The sequence below is a fragment of the Staurois parvus genome, unplaced genomic scaffold (assembly GCF_062004578.1).
Source record: "Staurois parvus isolate SC_StPar_1 unplaced genomic scaffold, SC_StPar_1.0 ptg000204l, whole genome shotgun sequence".
In the NCBI taxonomy this organism is placed as follows: domain Eukaryota; kingdom Metazoa; phylum Chordata; class Amphibia; order Anura; family Ranidae; genus Staurois; species Staurois parvus.
The window spans coordinates 510,081-529,945 of record NW_028318000.1 but is presented as its reverse complement, the minus strand read 5'-3'; the positions used below and the strand labels follow the sequence as shown (position 1 = coordinate 529,945).

The following is a 19,865-nucleotide window of genomic DNA, read 5'->3' as shown; positions in this document are numbered from 1 at the left end:
AAACTAGCTTATACATTTCTTAAACTACATATACCAAGCTTTGATGAAACATATAAATGATAATAAATAATTCATGGATTTATATTGTGTCAACATTTTCCATAGGCTTTGGGCAACTTGCCCAATCAAAAAAGGTAGAACTGTTGGTATACTAACTGTTCCTGTGCGTTTAAATAACTAGTTTTGTTCTATAAATCATCCCATTTACCGTGACATCAAAGCATGGTGAAGTTCTTTTCAATTTAAATTAAGCGCATTATTTTTGTTTGTAAATGCAACAGTGTTTGACACCAGACGTTACAACCCTTGTATCCAAACTGTATTCCATCAGGTGGAGGTCTTCCTCCAGCCTCTCATTTCTGACCTGGTTGTTTAACACTTAGTTTTGTTACCACTGGGTGGGGTTGTAGTACTTTACATGAGGTTTGGCTGTGTATATGTGGAATGTGTCCCTTCCATTGTATATACAGCTTCACACTTTTTTTGGTGATGTTTACACATAGCATGCAGGATGTTTACACAGCGAGCAGATGTAGCTCATACCTCTGGTATACTATCTGAGTAAAGTAAAAATTTCTGTAGACATTTTTGTCAGCCGAGGATCCTGTGTGTGGTTTTTTTTTTTTTGTTTGTTTTTGTCCAATTTTTTCCCTCATTCTGTAGGAAGACCATTATTCTATAATGTCACCTCCTAATAACAGCGTCCTTTGCCTGTTCAGACATTTTAAATGAATAAATAAATGGAATCCATAGTGTTTTAGATTTTTATGTTCTGTTACAAAAAATATTGAAAGGTAATTTTGTTTTTCTTTATATTCCATTTTTATTTGTGTGCTAACTATAATAAATGTTTAGGAAATTTTATGTACAGTTGTGACCAAAATTATTCAACCCCCAATGCTGTAAAGGGGTTTAGGGACTATAGTGTACATTTGGAATTGTATTCAGAATCAAATCCTACAAGGACGTTGTAACTACCCAAATGCAACTAAAATGACATCAATTGTTTATGTAATACAGTAGTAAATGGTTCTTATGTGGTTTCTTCATTGCCACAATTATTCAACCCCTTAAAGACTACCACTCTGAAGAACAGAGGTTCATACAGGTGCTTTCCATCAGGTATTGAAAACACCTGTGGATGTCACCGAGCAGCAATCAAGCATAATAAGCACCAATTAGGCAGCTTTAAAATGACTGTGATACTCAGCTCCTTCTAGACATTTACTGGTGTGGTTACAAACATGGTGAAGGCAAGAGAATGGTCCAGGAAGACAAGAGAAGAGGTGATTTCTCTTCACAGGAAGGGCAATGGCTATAAGAAGATTGCAAAGATGTTAAACATACCAAGAGACACCTTAGGAAGCATCATTCGCAAATTCAAGGCAAAGGGCACTGTTGAAACGCTACCTGGTCGTGGCAGAAAGAAGATGCTGACTTCGACTGCTGTGCGCTACCTGAAGCGTAGAGTGGAGAGAAGTCCCCGTGTGACTGCTGAGGAACTGAGAAAAGATTTGTCAGATGTGGGTACAGAAGTTTCAGCCCAGACAATAAGACGCACACTGCGTAATGAAGGCCTCCGTGCCAGAACTCCCAGGCGTACCCCCTTGCTGTCTCCAAAGAATAAGAAGAGTCGACTGCAGTATGCCAAAAGCCATGTGGACAAACCACAAAAGTTGTGGGATAGTGTTCTGTGGACTGATGAAACAAAATTAGAACTGTTTGGGCCCATGGATCAACGCTATGTTTGGAGGAGGAAGAACAAGGCCTATGATGAAAAGAACACCTTGCCTACTGTGAAGCATGGTGGAGGGTCAATCATGCTTTGGGGCTGTTTTGCTTCTGCAGGTACAGGGAAGCTTCAGCGTGTGCAAGGTACCATGAATTCTCTTCAGTACCAGGAGATATTGGATGGAAACGTGATGCAGTCCGTCACACACCTGAGGCTTGGGAGACGTTGGACCTTTCAACAGGACAATGATCCCAAGCATACCTCCAAGTCCACTAGAGCATGGTTGCAGAGGAAAGGCTGGAACATTTTGGAGTGGCCATCGCAGTCACCAGACTTAAATCCGATTGAGAACCTCTGGTGGGACTTAAAGAAAGCAGTTGCAGTGCGCAAGCCTAAGAATGTGACTGAACTGGAGGCCTTTGCCCATGAAGAATGGGCGAAGATACCCGTAGATCGCTGCAAGACACTTGTGTCAAGCTATGCTTCACGTTTAAAAGCTGTTATAACTGTAAAAGGATGCTGTACTAAGTACTAAGATTGAATGTCACTTGGGGGTTGAATAAAACTGATAATGCTGTGAGCACAGAAAAGACATTTGTGGTTATTTCATTATAACTGTTATGTTATATTTGTCTGACCTACAAGTGCCTCTTTAATGTAAATGTAAGCAAGATGACTGAATGATCAAAAGCAATGTCAAACTGGCCAAAACACTCAATTTCAGTGGGGGTTGAATAATTTTGGTCACAACTGTATATATGTGTAATTAACTCTTTAACTGACATGGCTGTGTCATATTTGAGATGGAAATAAAGTGCAAAAGAAAAAGGCAAACAAAAAAAAAAATCTCGTCTTGTACACCTGTATACAACGGAAACATGAAAACAACTAAAGTGATAACAAAGATCAGCACTATCTTCACTACACATTATTTTTATTATTATTATACAGGATTTATATAGCGCCAACAGTTTGCTCAGCGCTTTACAATATAACGGGAGACGATACAGCAACAATACAGTTCAATACAAGAGGGATAGGAGGGCCTAATCCTGGGAGCTTACAATCTACACATCCTTTGTATCTCTGCATGTCCTACATAAGCCTTATAGAAATAATTTCTAGGCCCTTTTGTTATATACCGGTATATATTATGAAATGGATAAGGTCATTGTGGGTTTTTAGTATAAGTAGCACAACTTTAAAGTTTACAAATCTTAAAAAGAAAATTGTTTTGTTTTAGGTTTTTTAATCATACTTACCTTGGTGGATGCAGCATCGATCCAATGCTGCATCTGTCCCCCTCCGGCTCTAAGGGTGAGAACATCACTGATTGCTCAGTTCTGCTGCTCTGAGCAGGATTCCATGACTGTTTCTGGCTCTCTGCTCTGGTCCCCCTAGCGCTCAATGGCGCGCTGGACTGTGGAAGGGGAGGGAGCGGCTGGCTCAGGCTCTCAGCGGCTCACTGAGGGGCTGAGCCAGGTGCCGCTCTAGGCTTCTGGTTGGATCCTGCCCATATGGCCGAAATCTTTCTCTAGCCTGGACTGGCTCAGTGACGTCAACCGACAGTGGATTTTAGCCCACTCTTGACTTAAAACTGAGCACAGGAGTGCAGAGCAAACTGCACTCCTGTGTCCACAGGAGACGTACAGCCAAACAAGCTTTGGCTGTACTTCTTTAATTCAGTTCCATCCTATCATCTTATAATTAGTATCCAAATTGTGATATCTGCCAAGAAACAAAAGTAGTATAGGAGGATTTACTTAATGTCCATTTGAAATGAAAATATTTTTGAGTTACTCTGTAAGGTGCCCAACAGTTAAAAGCTGTCAGTATGTATATATCTTGCATTACACACATACATACACACACAATAAATTAAGTAATGTCAAAGTGAACTCAGATCTTTGCAAAGTGAATGGGCAGCCCATGGCTAAGTGGTTGGCACTTCTGCCTAGCAGCACTAGGGCAGTCCATTTGAACCCCTGTCAGAGCACTACCTGCCTGAAATTTGCATGTTCTCCCTATGCTTCCGTAGGTTTCCTGCGAGTACTCCGGTTTCCTCCCACACTCCAAAGACATGTTGGTATGTTAGTTGGCTCCTGTTTAAATTGACCCTAGTATGTGTATGTATGAATGTGAGTTTGAAACTTTAGCTCCATGAGGGTTAGGGACTGATGTGACTATACAATATATATCTAAAATGCTGCCTAAATTGACAGCGCTATATAAGTACCTGTAATAATAGTAATTAAAATTACAATAAAAAAAAACAAACACAGAATGACCAACTTCAAGTATGCACCCCCCCCTCCTTTTTATTATGGCATAGGCACATCATTACTAGGGCACCCAATTAGAAAGAGATGGCCTGTGTGTAGTCAAGGAGATGTAAGTGATTGTTGTAGACTTGTATCTGGAAGGTCCATCTTCTGGTGAGTCAGTATTGTGTCATAGCCCACACCATGATGACAAAAGAACATTCGACAAAACTGAAAAGATTAATGAAAAGCACAAGTCAGAGGATGGATGCAGGAAAATTTCCCAGCCCCTAAATATCCCATGGAGTACAGTTAAATCCATCATTAAGAAATGGAAATAGTATTACACAGCTGTAAATCTGACAAGGACAGGCCAGCCACCAAAAGTTTGTAGCCTTGCAAGCAGGAGACTAGTGAGAGGCCGCTAAGACTTTTGATCGCTCTAGAATAGTTAGATGCCTCAGTGGCTGGGATTGAATAGACTGCATGCAACAACTGTTGCCTGGGTGCTTACAGGATAAGTTCACCTTTACACAAAAAATAATAAATGGACATAAAATACTCATTTATTATTTTTTTGTGTTGGATGCCTGTAAAGCATTGCACCAGCGATCAGCAGATCACTGATGGCGTGCAGGTCTCCTGCAGACTGTCAGTGTATCAGCTTGATCGTACATTCTGTATGGGCAAGCTCATACTTGATGACAGGAAGACTCAATGAGCTACCACATCACTCACCGTGACATGGTAGTTCATTGGGGACTACAAGCCAAAAGCCGTTAAGGCTGTCAGGACTTGTAGTCCATTCATTCATAAAACACTGTGAATGAATAATGCAGCTGTGTGGGCAGAACTGTTAGTTTTGAAAACTGATAGCTAGTACGGGGAACCTCTCCCTGCACTGCTGTCACGGGGGGGGACATGTTACACCCATTTTTAGGATGGAACATGTAACAAGTTCCCAAAGGTGAACTTCATCTATAACTAGCTTTACAGGAGAGTGGCAAAAAGCTACTGTTCACTAAAACTCACACCAATCTTGCCTACAGTTTGCTAGATGGCATTGGAGACACACAGTATGGTCTGAGACCAAAATTTTGCTATCAAACCAAACACTTTTTATTTGCCATAAACCAGACACTGCACATAATTTCACCATCCCCACTGTGAAGCATGGTGGTGGCACCCGCAAGCTGTGGAGATGTTTCTCTGTAGTAGACCCTAGAAAGCTTTTGGGGGTTGAATGAATATGGCAAAACAAAGGGATATCTTGGAATAAAACCTGATGTAGTCTGCGAGAAACCTGAGCCTATGGAAATGGTCTGTCCAAGGTCCAATGACCTTAAGAATAAAGCCCAAATTATACAAGAATGCCATAAAAGTAACATTCAATGGCCTAGTCAGAGTTCAAATTTCAGTCCGATTTGAAAATTTGTGGCTGGGCCTGAAAAGAGCTAATCACTCACAATCCCTGTGCAACCTAACATAGCTGGAGTTGTCTTGTAAAGAGGAATGTAGGTAGCATAGTTGTGTCCAGATGTGCAAAGATGATGGAGACCTAGTCATTTGCATAACTTGCTGCGTCTCTCTCCTCTAAAGCTGGCCTTTCTTTTTTTTTTTTTTTTTTTCAGTCTAGTCCCTTTGTCTCTACCCCCACTTCACTATGTTTGGGTGTCTCCTTGCACTAGCAGGGTCTTCTGGAGACACCCGTCCATGCGGTGTTAGACTATGCTTTCAGCCTTTATGTGAAGACACAGCTTGTGCCAACACAAACACTTCCCTAGAGGTAAACATGCAGAGGTCACACCTCCATTCCTTCCAAGGCAAGTGATTGACAGAGGCTCCCAAGTGTGTTTTCCTCTCAGGCTATTTGAATAAAGGGGCATGCAGGCATGCTGGCACAATAAATGATGGACATGAAGTCCTGTCGCATGCGTATTAATGTGTGCCCTCCTTGAGTGGAATTTAGGATAACGGCACAAAGGAAACAGCATGGTGCCGCTGCAAAGCAATCAAAAGTAAGTGGTTATGGATTTTTCTAGAAGCACAGTCAACTCTGAGTTTTGTGTACGAAAATACAAATGTTTTGGGGAAAAAAAAGCTTTAGTACCACTTTAAAGTGGGGGTCTGTACTTGTCATTTGGAGTTTTGTGTGTGTGTTTTTCATGCTAATAAAACTTCCTATGGAATGAGGTTTTTTTCTTATAGGCACTGTATAATAGAAGTATTTGTTTTTTGTATATTCTATTCCCTAGTGTACTATTTTATTTTTTTCCACTAGAGGGCAACTTATTCATATGCTTTTGATGCACCAAAGAACAAAAACCACCTTACTGATCATAAATGTGCTTAGGGCAAGGCATAGAGTTTGAAATCTGTAAATGTTTTCTTTTTATCATGACTAAATATAATTAGTATTTTTCAAGTCAAAATTCGCATTATGTTAAAATCTACTTAGAATGTATTGTTATTAAAGCCCACCTTTCAATAAAACAATCACTACAGCAGACAGCTTTATATGCCGATATGAACTCATCTTGCATTCGTAATTGAAAATAAGTAGTGTTTGTTTAACCAAGAATTACTATTTTTCCACTTCCTAGTTGAGTGAGGCACTTGTGATGTCACCCTGGCCTCATAGCTGCATCCTGGGAAGTTCCAGTCGCATGCTTCAGGCAGAAATTCAGGAAGTAAAGAGAGATTGATTCATCTGCCCTTAGTAATAATGGCCTCCATGAGAAAAATGGGTAGGGAAAAAAAGAATAAGATTGGGCAGCACAGTGGCTAAGTGGTTAGCATTTCTGCCTAGCAGCACTAGGGTCATTGGTTCAAATGCCAACCACAGCACTACCTGCCTAGAGTTTGCATGTTCTCCCTGTGCCTGCGTGGGTTTCCTCTGGTTTTCTCCCACACTCCAAAGACATGCTGGTAGGTTAGTTGGCTCCTGTCTAAATTGGCCCTAGTACGTGTATGTATAAATGTAAGTTAGGGACCTTATATTGTACACCCCTTGAGGGTTAGGGACTGTTGCCTGCAATAATTTAAGATATGCAGAGAATAAAAATTCTGTAATTATTCATAAGTATCAATTTGTGAAGTGCCATTTCTAAATGTAGTTTTTATGAGAAGGGAGATGTTGCTCTTTTTGGGGCACGGTGGGGTTTTCTTTGTTGCCTGTACATACTGTATGGTGGGAAATGGTGTGCAATACAGGAGTGATACCTGCTAGTGCTTGTGCTTCTAATGATATCATAAAGTGTACCTGTGGGCTCTGGCAAAGCTAAAGACCCAGAATTGATCCTCCCCTACACTCACACTTCATTTCCAGACTAGTAAAAAAAGCAGGAAATAAACTACTTTCAGTGCAGGTGGTTTATCCCTTTTCATTTTACAGCTCAGTTTTTGTACTTTTATGCTATAATCAATGAAAAACTGATGGAAAGCACATTTATTCCTCACTTCTCTTTTGTGCAATAGCCAGTAGTAGAAAAAGAGAGGAAAACTATTGCTAGACTGAATCAACATGTAGCATTTAAAGTGGATTTCCAGCCAAAACTTTATTTTTTTTTTATAGTTTTGGTTAAAGATTTGAAAATGTTATGACCTAATCATGTATTGTGTCTGTGTTCTTATTGGGTGAATTCCCCTCGCTTGCTTTCCTTGTGGGGATACAGAAAGGGAATGGGAATACAGGTAGCAATAAAACCCTGCTGCCATTTACCTCTAAACTCCTAGAACGCTTAGTCTACAATTGTCTGAGCTCCCACCTCACTGACAACAACCTTCTCGACCCCCTACAGTCTGGGTTTCGCCCTCTACACTCCACCGAAACTGCCCTACTAAAGCTCTCTAATGACCTACTAACTGCAAAGACCAACGGCCACTATTCAATACTCCTACTACTCGACCTCTCCGCGGCTTTTGACATGGTTGACCATCCCCTCCTCCTCAAAAAACTACACTCTTTCGGCCTCAGGGACTCTGCTCTCTCCTGGTTCTCCTCCTATCTATCGCAGCGCTCCTTCAGTGTTACCTATAACGCTGCCACCTCCTCCTCACTCCCTCTCTCTGTAGGGGTCCCCCAAGGTTCTGTCCTTGGACCCCTTCTCTTCTCCATCTACACCTCCTCCCTTGGTCACATGATAAACTCCCACGGCTTCAACTACCATCTATATGCTGATGACACGCAAATCTATCTGTCTACTCCTCACCTCACCCCTTCAGTTTCAACCCGCATCGCTAGCCTACTAAGCGACATATCGGCTTGGATGTCACTCCACTTCCTCAAACTCAACCTTTCCAAAACTGAGCTCCTAGTTTTCCCCCCTGCCCGTGCCACCTCCACTGACCTCACCATAAATATCGATAACACCATACTCAGTCCATCTCCTCACGCCAGGGTACTAGGTGTAATCCTAGACTCCCATCTGTCCTTCCAGCCCCAGATCCAATCGTTGACAAAATCATGTAGACTTCACCTTCGCAACATCTCCAAGATACGACCATTCCTAACCCCGGAAACCACTAAGCAACTTATTAACTCCCTTGTCATATCACGCCTCGACTACTGTAACTCCCTCCTCATTGGCCTACCTCATTGTAGACTATCCCCCCTCCAGTCTATCATGAACGCTGCTGCCAGACTCATCCACCTCACTAACCTTTCCGTATCCGCCTCCCCTCTCTGCCAATCCCTCCACTGGCTCCCAGTTGCCCAACGGATAAAATTCAAAACTCTAACAATGACATATAAAGCCATCCACAACACTGCCCCAACTTACATAACCTATCTAATCTCTAAATATCACCCAAACCGTACACTCCGCTCCTCGCAAGACCTCTTACTCTCTAGCTCCCTCATCTACTCCTCCCATGCTCATCTCCAAGACTTCTCCAGGGTGTCACCCATCCTCTGGAACTCCCTACCCCAATTTATCAGATTATCACCTACTCTACTTGCCTTTCGGCGATCACTGAAAACATTTCTCGTCAGGGAAGCCTATCCCGCCTTCTGCTAATTCTGGAATCCTCTACTCTTCCAACCACTCCATCCCCCACAGTGACTACCTACTGTACCATTCACCCCGCCCTCCTAGATTGTAAGCTCCAAGGAGCAGGGCCCTCAAATCCCTCTTGCTCGAACTGTATTGTTGCTGTATTGTCTCCCACTATAATGTAAAGCACTGAGCAAACCGTTGGCGCTATATAAATCCTGTATAATAATAGGAGGTTGAATCCTTCTTAAAGTGGCTGTAATCCCCAGACTTGAAATATGCACAAAACATATTTTATTTATTTATTACAGGTACTTGGATAGCGCCATCAATGTATTGCATTCACATCAGTCCCTAACCCACAAAGGGTATACAATCTAACGTCCCTAACTCACATTCATACATACACATACTAGGGCCAATTTAGATAGACAATTAACCTAGCAGCATATCTTTTGGAGTGTGGGAGGACACCAGAGTACCCACAGGAAACCGACACAGGCACAGGGAGAACATGCAGATTCTAGGTAGGTAGTGCTGTCGTTGGCATTTGAACCAATAACCATAGTGCTGTTAGACAGAAGTACTAACCATTTATATCCCAGAACTCTCCTCACTGAGTGTAAATTCAGCTCCCCACCCCCTGCTTTTCAGAGCTATAAGATCCTGGGTAAATTCTGCACTTTGGATGTAGCAGACAGCTGTAGATAGACAGGGTCAACTTATGTAGGAGGATTTGCTACATCTCTGTGTATCACCTGAGGTTAGTTAGTTCACTGGGCATATGTGAGGGTTTACAACCACTTTAATGTAACAAAAAATATTTTCTTAAGAATTCTATTCTCTTCCTGTCCTGACCATGTAGGAGATGATGTGAAATACAGACTACAACAAAGTAGATGTTTTAACCCTTTCCCACTATATAATTTTGGCTTGATTTTCACTTTAAACCTTCCCAGTTGGCAAATTCTTTAAGTCTACAGCAAGAAACTAAAGCAGACACCCTAATTTGCATGCACAACTTTGAATCTGTTCCCCAGTACCCTGGTACATGCATATGCCCCATATAGTGAAGGAAGGACAATTCTCTTCTCACTTCTAATGACGAATCATGAGGCTGGTTGTTCAGGGCCAGTTATGGAACCATACTGGTATGTCCATGTGCAGACCAGTGTTTGTGTCTTACAACTGATCAAAAAAACTGCCTGTCCAAAAGTGTTCCGCAATGTCACTTCATCCATTTAACTTATTAAAACTCTACCAGACCATTTACCTGAATCATTGGGAAAATGGTATTGTCCCATAATAAAAATGTAATCTGGGCAACCTTTTTCTTTTCTGTTCCTTATTTTCTTATATCAGAAGTCTAAAATTAGAACTACAGATATGAACATTTCAAAGCAATCTTGGTTTTCTTATCTTCATTTATTCTGTACTCTTATTCCAGCCGCCTATAAAATGGCCCCACCTGCTTCTGTTTACCCTGTCTACCTTTATCATCGTGGCAATTTAATGGTCGGAGTATCTCAACTATAGCAGCAAATAATTACCAGCTCTATAGCTGTTAGGGCTACACCTGATAGAGCATGGGTTCTCAGCCTGTGGCCCTCCAGCTGTTGCAGAACTACAAGTCCCATGAGGCATTGCATGGCTGACAGGTACAAACATGACTCTCAAAGGCACAGGTATGATGGGACATGTAGTTTTGCAACAGCTAGAGGGCCACAGGTTGAGCACCTGTGGGATACAGCATACATTACTCCCAATATCATTTTTGTTTTATATTATTGCTGGGTCCTTATGGAGCCATGTTTTGTCACAGTAACCCAACATGCCAACAGTGCAGTGTGAAACTAGTTGAGTCAGAGCTAGCACACTTTGTCTCCTGTTGACTGCCTCCATTATCTAATGAGTAAGCTGTTTAGCTGGATAGTGTGGCTTCAGCTCTGACAGACCAGTTAATGTGATATTACAGGTTGATTTTAAAATGAACATACATATCATACTTACCTGCTCTGTGCAGTGGTTTTGCACAGAGCAACCCTGAACCTCCTCTTCACGGTTTCCCGCAGGCACTCCTGGCAGCTTTCTATGGGGGCACCCAAGCAGGCTCATTCCCGAGTGATGCTCAGACCTGCCCCCTGCTCTCTCATCATTGACTCAGAACCGCTAGTTGGCAAACAGACAGTGGCTTCCCCTCCTTTTTGTTCCTCCTGTCTTCTTTATGCCGTGTGTGCCCCATTCTATACACAATCGCCAACAGTCCTGTGAATCACTCGGAATCATGTGACCTGCTGGTGAGCGTATATGGGTGGGGCATAAATATCTGACAGAGAGTAGTGACTGGTTGGCAGGCCGCTGTCTGTCAAGTTCAGAGAGATGGACGGGGAGGGGACGGACGTTGTTTACACTGACCACAGAAGATACATGCACACTGCCCGATTGCACACTGTGCCTGTATATAAGTACGTGATGAGGAAGGACATAATCTGACCACACTATCTTGGATCAGCTGCCATGCTAAGCGTGGTCAGTGTACTATCAAGAGGAGGGGCACAGGCAAAGTTAACCAGGTAATAGAGAGGGACAGCAGGCTCTAATAAAAATAATAAGAAAATAGAAGTAGAAATACATTATATACATTATTTTTTTTTCTTTAAGGTTTACAAACACTTTAATGTTATGGCTGACCGGTGCTGCTGTTGTGTTTATACTTTAAGTGTGTGTATATATGTATGTACAGTATGTGTGTGTATGCATGATATATAATTTTTTTTTTTTTTTTTAATATCCTGGTATTTGTACATGGTACTGTCGGCACAAATGGACACAGTCCAGCACCAAAGCCATTTTCAGGGTGTCGTCTTTCCAACTGGAAGTCCTTGATGGTCAGCATTAGAAACGAGCTTTTGGCTTTTTATCAGTATGTGTTTTTAAGGGGCCCGTGTTTCTGTATAGAGAACCTTTGTAACAGTACTGGCTACAAAGGCAGTATGTCCACATGAAAAGCTGTAATCAGTTTTTTATTCAACTGAAGTTCTTCCCCGAAAAAATCATCTTTTGTTTTGTTTGACACTGAACTTTCACAGCGGAAGGTTAAGCAGACTTGTCATTCAGCAAATCAATATTGTATGTTCCTGGACTTTTACATAGGATCCAGCTTCTGTAGAAAGGTACAGAATGCCTCAGGTTAAATATGGCTGACATAATCACCTGCACTGGCACTTTCACAAAGTAGTTCTTTGTTTTCCATGTCTTTCAGAGAACAGCTGCTGCAATAAATGCACATCCTTTAATTAACATCTCCTATTTATCAAGGCATACTTGTTTTCTAAAGGTTTCCCAGACTTCCAGATATTTCTTTCTTCTTAAAAGTTACAAGATTGGGCTTGAAATGTCTTGTATGTAGACCATTTTGTTTCTGAAGCATCTGCATTCTGTGGATAGGACCTTATGCTTTGCTCTTCCTGTTCTATTGTAGAAAGAACCATCATATGTTTCTTAAAACAATCTATGAATGGAGGAGGGGCAAATGATTGATAGGGCCGCCCCCTCCATTTTTAGATCACTTTTCATTCTTAGAAGCTGTAGTACCAGTTTCCGTAAATGGAGAAGCTAAGCGGAAAGGTTGGGCAGAGCTGAGCACTCTTGATGACAACCTGTGACAGCTCCCATAGTTCTATCAACCCATGCCCCACCCAATTGTGGCGGTGAGAGTGTGGAGCATCAATAGAGGATTTCACCTAACAGAAGAGTCATCAGCACAAGGGTCACATCCTACTATTAGGTTATGTCACTTGTACCGATTTTTATGTTTTTTGACACAGCACATACATTTTTTTTTTTTTTTAATTGGCTGCCATAGTTTTACTTTAACATGGGCAGTACAAGAATGCTGATGCATATTGAATCATTACTTAATCAGCTGTTGAATTTATTTTATTTTATTTTATTCTTCTCTATTTGGGAACAAAAAAGACATTTGTTTTGGTGGTATAGTGTTTCAAAAATTACTTCAATACATATTTGATCAGTGGCAATTTTAAAACAAATGTTACTGTAGATGAAAAATGCATATTTAAAGTTATACCAATCATATTCTTTGACCGCCTGAGATAGAGTGCGCCATCGCAAATCACTAGCATCTCCACACACGCCCTTGGCTCCTGTTTTTTGTAACCCTGAATTTGTACCTGGTTTAGTACCTGCTCCATTTCAATGGTGGATTAACATAGGACTGCTGCAGATAGAAGACTACCTTAAGGGTGATCAAATACACTTTTTGCAGCAATTTAAAATAAGTTGCAAATGCCCTCTATTGAAATCTTTAAATACAATCAGATCGTCTCTTTTATCCACTCAAAGATTACTTTGATGAGCCACCCATACTTACCAATTTTGAACTTTCCTGCCAGAATAGGGATTTCCCCAGAGGCAGTGTCTATAGTATATGCTCTCCTCACTGATCCGAATTGTAAGCTTCCCTATATGGATCAATGGGAACGGGACCTGAATGTCACTTGTGACCTATCTGATTGGCAAGATATTGCCCTTGCATTATCTAAAGTTTCCATCAACACTACTCTAATTGAAGCGAACTATAAAATGTTATTAAGAAGTACTTGGTCCCTACTCGGACTGTGAGGATGCATCCATCTGCCTCACCGATGTGCTTCTGGCATTGCAGCCAGGTGGCTTCTATGTATTACATCTGGTGGCAGTGTCCGATAGCGACCAGATTTTGGATCCACATGTTTAATTTCATCTATTCGGTGATGGGGGTGAACATTCGCAGATCCCTGGAGACTTCCCTCTTTCATAAATTTCTGGAATGACGTTCCAAGAGAGTCCCTTAAACTGATCACCTATATGATGTTGACAGCCAGAATCACTATAGCTAGACATTGGAAGCAATCAGTCATCCCGCTTGACTGTTAAGAATAAACTGATTTGGATTATGATTAACAACAGACTCACCTGTATTCTACACAACAATACTAGAAAATGTGATAAAACATGGGACTTGTGGATTCGATAAATTTCTGTGCCTTAATGTGTCCCGACTTGACCCTCTCTTTCTCTTTTTCTATTCCCTTTTCTTTATTTTTTCTCATTCCCTTTTTTCTGTCCTCTTGGGGTTAGTTATGCCTAATCCCTGTATGTTCTACAACATTTGTCATGCCTCAAACGACACTTACTCTGTGTGTAATATCAGGTCCACAAACAATGGTTCTTACCCCTCCCCTCCCCTCCCTGTTTCTTTTCCGGCTTTTCTCCCTCCTCTCTTCTCCCACCACTGTGTCTGTCCCCTATATATGGTTAGATAAATGATGTGAACTTTTTATTTGGATTATCCAATATCTACTCTACAGAGTCCCTAGTCTCTTGTTGCGTGTCTTATGTTCGATACACCATGTTCTTTTGTGTTGTCGAAATCTACTTATTGTGACATGACTATTGTTTACTTATTCTATCTGTTATTTTTAAAATTGTTCCATAAAAACTATTGGAATATAAAGTGATACCAAACACACACTGTTTAATTTACATGATCCTGTCTTTTTCTGTATATGGATTATGGCACTGTAAATATTTTAATTAAAAAAGAAAATCAAAGTACCCTTTTTCCTAATCAATATACAGCTGTCATGTATCCCAGCTCTTTCCTAGCCTGTCTGCAGGGAAACAGTGGCAGGAGGAGCTTCTAGTCCTTTGCTGCTGGTCACATGTTCAAAATAAAAAAAAAAACAGCCTTTGGGATACAAAGTAAAAATAAATATCAATAAACTGGTTAAAATTGTCATACAGATATATATTTGAAATCAAATCTTTTTTTTTTTTTTTGGCAATAACATGGTGTGCGCAACTTTCCAGTCTGTGTCTTAGAATAACAGGGAAGTGAAGCCTCCATCAATCAAGATGTAATATCCCACCCCCATTGTATTTAGCTGGTTAGTGGACATGGAGAGGGAGTTAGTGGAGAGGGAGTAGGTTGCCATTTACCATTGTGTATACGTCTACATGTGTGACTCTATAGTCACATGGGCTGCTCAGACACAGTCAGGGAATGAATGCTCCGCATAGAAACTCACTGAAAACTGAACGTGCACTAGCTGCCAACACTGATCTGCAAAATCCCCAACTGTATTGGGGACATGCACAGGAGGGGGAGCTAGAGAACAGCAGGATTAACCAGGTGTTTTTTTTTTTTTTAAAGAATACAGAAAATGAATCCCATAGAGACTGTGAGAGTATGAACAGCCTGTAAGACAGCATTTATTGATACTTTAATGAGGGGGGTTTAGTAACACTTTCATTCACCACCACTACCCCATCGTAACACTAAAATTTCTTGTCTGCTTTTGGTACAAAACACAATAAAGTAATCTAAAAATATATCTTTCAAAACCTGTAAAAGGAGGTAATGGAGTCATTGAGTTAATTAAAGGTTAATGAAGTTCATATGTGTGTGTGTGTGTGTGTATATTTATATATATATATATATCTTTGTTTGTTTGTTTTAGTGTTTGTGTATTCGTTTGTTTTTTTTATGTGTTTGCAGGAGCCACCATTATGTGCAGTTGGAAAGACAAGCCTATGATTTGCAGTAAACAAACCAACCACACTAAGCAAAATTATATTGTTGCACTATTGTTAATGAATGAAGCCTGAATCCCCTGTTTGTAGGTTTTGAAAATCCTGGAGCTGCTGTCAGAGCTCCTTCAACACAAAGCTGAACCTGGCTGTCAAATTAAAATGGCAGCATTCTTTCATTGATCCACAGAGTATGCTCATTCTGTCAGGTCAGATTACTGCAAGTCTTTTTGGTGCGGAGGGGCGGGATACACTTGGTCAAGCAGGGAAGAATTTTTGGGATGGGAACTCATCTGGATCTTTCTCGGTTTTGTTCTAGTTGGCTGAAGAAGACCGCTCTATTGCAGCTAATGTTTCACTCTGAAATATGGTCAGCTGGATATCTGTGAGGACTGAAGGGGAGTGAGCACTTTAATCCTACTGCTCTTCCTCTCTGATACTTAAGCTGGAATGATCACTAGAGAATGAGGTGGAAAATTGTGCATGTGCAGTGCTGTCAATAAACTTACATGGTCTTTCCACAATGCCTGAACATTAGATGAACTAAAGCAAATCCTAGATTAATTGATTTTTATTCCTTCTACCATGGGTGGAAGAAAAGAAAATTCCTCCACCAACACAGTCCATTGTGATGGGGGTGTGCCTTCTGCAGTGCTATTGTATTATGCCTGCAGTGTGGTGGGGGGGAGCTTTCCCGACCAGCAGAATACAATGATTACTGCTAGCCATAGACAGTAATCGCATGCAGAACAATCCAACAGGCTGGTTGTACCCAAGTCATTCGATGGATCAACTTGGGTACAATCAGTCTGCCCATTCATGAATCGCTGAACCTGCCACATTTTGATGCATGTATGGCTCTGCTTTAGAGCCAGTAGGTTTGTTTGCCTGAGATGATATAACCTACAGAATTGCAGCAGTCAGGATTGATTAGAAGAATACTACTTTAATGGGTGGGTTGTGTCATAATGCAGCTGTGTGCAGCTTAACAGAGATCATGGTGTAGTTGAGATAAGATAACTGAGCATGTCCTATCAAAACCAGTAAGAAGACCAGCCGCACCTCTGTTTATACAATGTTCACAGTTCTCAGCCATTGTGTGTGCTCAGCATGTTTGCACTTTCTTCCACTGAAGTCAGACAGCTCCAATGGTGTTTGTTGTGCAGTTTGACCTCTGAGGTATGCTGCTTTCTTGTCCAGAGATGGTAGCACCATTGTTAAATATTAACAAGTGTTGTGTTCCACAGATTGAGAAATAGTTTGTTTGTTAACTACACAATGAACATTGACTCACCTGCCCATCCTTGTCTTTTGTCAGCTGATGCTTCCTCATACTGCTTGATCTACCAGTACCCAAACATTGCTTTTTAAGATAAGCCTGCCTATACAACAGCATAGCAAGAAGACCACAGTGCCAACATACACTGAGCTGCCCATCACTTGTGTCTTTAAATACAGAGATGTTTAACAACTGAAGTGATGCTTAGGCCACTATTATTTTCTTTTTTTAATAACTAATATGCGATGTGACCCATATGGAAGAAAAATATATTTTAAATATATTTTAAAAATATTCTTCCCAAATATTTTGACATATATTTGAAATTATATATATATATATATATATATATATATATATATATATATATATATATATATATTTATACACTGTATGTTGAAATGCGTTTTTTTTTACAAAATAAATGAAAAATATTTTTAAAAATACATTCCAAATATACTGTATGTCTTTAAAAATACAAATCTACATTTTTGGAATTCATTCACAAATATATGTAAATATTTTTTTTAATATATTCAGATTTTTTTTAACATATAAAAGTAATTTTAACATTTTTACATATATTTGTGAATGCATTCCAGCAATGTAGATTTGTATTTTTAAAGCCATACAGTATATTTGAAATGTATTTTTAAAATATTTTTCATATATTTTGTAATAAAAACACATTTCAACATACAGTGTGTGTATGTGTATGTACAGTCAGGTCCATAAATATTGGGACATCGACACAATTCTAACATTTTTGGTTCTATACACCACCACAATGGATTTGAAATGAAACGAACAAGATGTGCTTTAACTGCAGACTGTAGCTTTAATTTGAGGGTATTTACATCCAAATCAGGTGAACGGTGTAGGAATTACAACAGTTTGCATATGTCCCTCCCACTTGTTAAGGGACCAAAAGTAATGGGACAGAATAATAATCATAAATCAAACTTTCACATTTTAATACTTGGTTGCAAATCCGTTGCAGTCAATTACAGCCTGAAGTCTGGAACGCATAGACATCACCAGACGCTGGGTTTCATCCCTGGTGATGCTCTGCCAGGCCTCTGCTGCAACTGTCTTCAGTTCCTATTTGTTCTTGGGGCATTTTCCCTTCAGTTTTGGCTTCAGCAAGTGAAATGCATGCTCAATCGGATTCAGGTCAGGTGATTGACTTGGCCATTGCAGAACATTCCACTTCTTTCCCTTAAAAAACTCTTTGGTTGCTTTTGCAGTATGCTTTGGGTCATTGTCCATCTGCACTGTGAAGTGGCGTCCAATGAGTTCTGAAGCATTTGGCTGAATATGAGCAGATAATATTGCCTGAAACACTTCAGAATTCATCCTGCTGCTTTTGTCAGCAGTCACATCATCAATAAATACAAGAGAACCAGTTCCATTGGCAGCCATACATGCCCACGCCATGACACTACCACCACCATGCTTCACTGATGAGGTGGTATACTTAGGATCATGAGCAGTTCCTTTCTTTCTCCATACTCTTCTCTACCCATCACTCTGGTACAAGTTGATCTTGGTCTCATCTGTCCATAGGATGTTGTTCCAGAACTGTGAAGGCTTTTTTAGATATCGTTTGCAAACTCTAATCTGGCCTTCCTGTTTTTGAGGCTCACCAATGGTTTCCATCTTGTGGTGAACCCTCTGTATTCACTCTGGTGAAGTCTTCTCTTGATTGGTGACTTTGACACACATACACCTACCTCCTGGAGAGTGTTCTTGATCTGTCCAACTGTTGTGAAGGGTGTTTTCTTCACCAGGGAAAGAATTCTTCGGTCATCCACCACAGTTGTTTTCCGTGGTCTTCCGGGTCTTTTGGTGTTGCTGAGCTCACCGGTGTGTTCCTTCTTTTTAAGAATGTTCCAAACAGTTGTTTTGGCCACGCCTAATGTTTTTGCTATCTCTCTGATGGGTTTGTTTTGTTTTTTCAGCCTAATGATGGCTTGCTTCACTGATAGTGACAGCTCTTTGGATCTCATCTTGAGAGTTGACAGCAACAGATTCCAAATGCAAAAAGCACACTTGAAATGAACTCTGGACCTTTTATCTGCTCATTGTAATTGGGACAATGAGGGAATAACACACACCTGGCCATGGAACAGCTGAGAAGCCAATTGTCCCATTACTTTTGGTCCCTTAACAACTGGGAGGCACATATGCAACTGTTGTAATTCCTACACCGTTCACCTAATTTGGATGTAAATACCCTCAAATTAAAGCTGACAGTCTGCAGTTAAAGCACATTTTGTTTGTTTCATTTCAAATCCATTGTGGTGGTGTATAGAGCCAAAAATGTTAGAATTGTTTCGATGTCCCAATATTTATGGACCTGACTGTATATGTGTGTGTGTGTTTATATATTAAAAATATATTTCAAATATATTTTTCAGCCATGTGGTGATAGCTGGCCTTGGCCCCTAGATGCAAGCTGCAGTCCACTATGGCTATACTAAGGCAGCTCAGGCCTGATCCCATATATATACACACACACACACACTAGCAGCACTTGAGTCATCCGTTCTAATCCCTGCCATGGCACTGCCTGCCTAGGGTTTGCATGTTCTCCCTGCACTTGCTTGGGCTTCCTCCAGGTACTCCCAGTTCCCTCCCAGATTAATTGGATCTTTTCCAAATTGACCCTAGTATGTATGTATGTATGTATATATGTGAATTGGGGACCTTAGATTGTATGCTCTTGAGGGCAGGGACTGATGTGAATGCACAATATATATGTAAAGCGCTGCGTAAATTGACAGCGCTATATAAGTACCTGTAATAAATAAATTAAAAAATGGTTCATTTGAAAAAAATTTGTTGCTTGACTATCAAACACATACAGCAGAAAGTCATGTAACTTGGGTTCTGGATGTGTTATTGTTTTTAGCCATGGGTAAACCTATTAGATCTGCTGTCCAGTTCAAAACTAATTCAGATGCAAATGGTGCAATGATGTAATCCTGTAATGACCGTATACA

At 40.6% G+C, this 19,865-nt stretch overlaps 1 protein-coding gene across 6 annotated transcripts in view; it reads left to right on the top strand.

Annotated features, from left to right (window-relative positions):
- Positions 1-19,865, top strand: part of TBC1D1 (TBC1 domain family member 1) — a 286,650-nt gene that overhangs the window by 215,454 nt on the left and 51,331 nt on the right. The window lies entirely within an intron of this gene.